The sequence below is a fragment of the Silene latifolia genome, chromosome Y (assembly GCF_048544455.1).
Source record: "Silene latifolia isolate original U9 population chromosome Y, ASM4854445v1, whole genome shotgun sequence".
Classification (NCBI taxonomy): domain Eukaryota; kingdom Viridiplantae; phylum Streptophyta; class Magnoliopsida; order Caryophyllales; family Caryophyllaceae; genus Silene; species Silene latifolia.
The window spans coordinates 346097105-346100398 of NC_133538.1; the positions used below are offsets into that span (position 1 = coordinate 346097105).

The 3294-nt window shown below is 35.7% G+C and overlaps 1 long non-coding RNA gene across 1 annotated transcript; it reads right to left on the minus strand.

The window, feature by feature from the left end:
- Positions 1–589: 589 nt before the first annotated feature.
- LOC141633609 (uncharacterized) lies at positions 590–2129 on the minus strand. Its single transcript, XR_012538395.1, has 3 exons — positions 1950–2129; positions 1786–1857; positions 590–1002 (listed from the first exon to the last, which is right to left on the minus strand). It is a non-coding gene; the product is annotated as an uncharacterized LOC141633609 (long non-coding RNA).
- Positions 2130–3294: the final 1165 nt, after the last annotated feature.

Here is a 3294-nt window from a genome sequence, read left to right on the forward strand (position 1 = left end):
CATGCGCACTCATGGCTTGCATCTCACCATGAGAACGGATGGGAGCATCAATCCCGGCGACCATATCGCAACAATAAGGCTTGCATCTCACCTCTAGTGTCCGATGGGACCAAGACTCTCATATTCAACCATATAAGATGTAAACTTTCGTGTAGCAAGACATGCAAATGACCATAATCAAGCAAGATATTTACTACTCTTAGACTAAATTTTCCCCGGTACGATAATAATACGGTCCTAGTCTAAACCTGGCCAGACTCTCGGAATGTACATTTCCGATTCGACATGCGGCAGAATCTGCCCGCATCCAAGACTCGATGACAAAATGATAATCGAGTACCCCAATCACCATATCAGCACGAAAGTGGCGGAAAGACTAAGATAAAACTCACTTGCCAGATCAGCACAAGTGGCCAAACCCGTACTTGCCAGAATCAGCACAAGTGGGCCGTAAATATAAGTCAAGCAAGAAGGCATAACATTATGACATTTTCACGAGAATACGACTCATTTCAATTAATCATGTGGAATAAATCACTCGTATTTGAAATACGATAAATAAATGAGAATAAATAAATTAAAGCTCATATTATAGATAAATGAAGACATTTCATATAATTATGGCAAGAATAAATAATAAGTTCCGCATTTATAGTTCATATGAGAAATATATAAATGAACGGCAAATATTAAATTTAAGATACATAAAACATGTGACGGTTTTCAAATTAATTAAACCCGAACAAAATATTTCACGGACAAAAATTAACTCAACCGAGGCTACGCCCTAGCCATGACCAGCCCAGCCCAGCCACAACCTGGCCGCACCCCGTCACTGCCAGTCATGGCCTGCCTAAATGGCCGCAGTACCTGCACAGCTGAACACCAACAACCAGGCACCACAGCCACTGCCAAAACAAATATGCAGAACCCTCCTCTTACACCCGTTTTAGGACGGACTTCCTAGGCCTAAACGAGGCGGATTTCACCCGTACGAAAGACCTAATACAAACATGTACATATACTTGAGACGTAATCAAGAAAATTGGTTCAATTTAGCCTCAAGAAACCCGTCAAAATAGGCCGCGAAAACTGCCCAACAAAAACCCATTTTCACGGTTTCAAGAGGCTCATTTGTGAGAGTCTTAAGACGAAATTTTAAGCGTGAAAAGGGTAGAATCTCTCACATACAAGCAACTCATTACATACATGGATATACACATAAGATGGAACCAAACTAATTGTCTCAATTCATCAGTGAAATCGACTCAAAAACAGTCCACAAAACACACCCATCAACAACCTATAAACATGGTTTCTATACATTTTGTGAAGCCGTCTTAAGACAAGTTTTTAAGCATGTTACAAGGCAGAATTCATCCAAACAAAAGGCTCTATTCATTCATGTATATGCACACAATATATGAGCTATCAAATTGACTCGAACCAACAACAAAATCAACCTCAAAATCGAGCCCAAAACTGTCCCAATGCAGCCCCCTTTCAAGGTTTTCACCACCATTTTAGAGACCATCTTAAGACGAAATTTTAAGCTTGAAATAAGTATTATCCAACCAAATAAGTTACCCAAATCATTTACCCACTTTACCATGAATCCGAAGGTACCATCTTTTCTCAAAATGGATAAGTAAAATTTCTATAAAACCGTCACATACAACCATGGTACAAACACAAGTAAAAATGCAAAACTTGTTCACTAAAGAGTAAACAACCACATAAACACACATAAAATCAACATAATGCCGAGTAACCTATCACCGTTACCTTTTTGCTCTTCAATCCTCAATGGTATCATCTATCTCAAGCAATCTTCTTCCGGATTATCCGAATGCACACCTATATACAAAGAAAACGGTTTAACATGGAATTTCGAGCCACAAAAGGGCACGGTCAGAACAAGAGATGAGGAAATCTTGTCTCTTTCTTACATAAAAATAGGGAGAACGATAAGAGGAAGCTAATGGCTCTATAATTAGTGAATTTGGTCGAGAAACGAAAGAGAAATCTTGATTTTGAGCTTGGAATGTATGTGTGTTAATGGTGGAGCTTGGTTTGGTCGTGTATCAGGGAAGCAAGGGAAGTGGATGAGGTTTCTAAAATGTGTGGAGGAGAATAGTGATAGGTCATGAGTGGAAAAGAAATGAGTCCATTAGGAGATTAGGCCCAATTAGCTAAATGAAACAGTTTTTATTAAAAACACGCCTCATAAATAACGATACAACTATGCTTATCAAAATAATAATTAGTATGATTACTATATACCTTAAGCTATATTTTTGCGAAAATAAGTTTTGAAAATATAATTAATTAAATAAATAAACTAGTTTGAAAAAGTAATTAAATCGTTTCATTTAAAGTTGATATACCGCTAAAATACGTCTCAAACCTACCACAACTTAAGACGAATATTTTTATCAACATTAAAAATTATTATTTACATGTAAAGCCACATTCTTATAAAAATGGCTTTAAAAAAAATACAAATAAAATAATGAAATGGCTAATTAATTTATAAATGCCACAACGAAAAATTCGCGGATGTTACAATCATCCCACCTTTTAAAAAGTTTCGTCCTTGAAACATAAAGACAGAAACGAAAAGTTATAAAGATAAAGTCGGACTTTTCGAAATCGACAGCCAAAACATCCACAAGGTTTGATATCATAAAAATTAGAATTCCTTTAAAAGTTTCAAGAAGAATCTTCCAAACGCGAAAGTTTCTTGTCAAAGAATGGAAGTGTTCTCGTTGCGCATTCAAGAACATCGATTTTCCAAATCAAAGACAAGGTCAATTACCAAATCATTTTCATAAATCCAAAATCAAAATTCTTCCAAAAATATTTATGGAGAGTTTTCAAAAGTATAAGTCCCCTTCCCTGGAACGAAATTTCTCTTGTCATGCACACAAGACCGCTAACTTTCCAAGTCAAAGACATGCTCGAAACAAAAACATTCGCCAATAGGCATAGGACAAGTTAATAGACGTCTTTAATAACGAGTCCTAACATCCCATCAACGTCAAAACCAAATGAAAATGATAATCCACTTAAATTTTCTTTTGCAAAAGGCAGATTGAAAGTAAAAGATCCATTTCCGAACTCCAAAAGAAATCAAGTTTTTGAAAATGTAACATTAAACTTCGACAAAAAATCAAATTTTTCTAAGAACCTACAAATTGAAAGCAAACTTTCATTTTCAAATATTAAAATAAGTAAAGTTTTGCCAAAGTAACACAAAATTTTAACAATGAACTCAAACAGGTAACTCAAAAT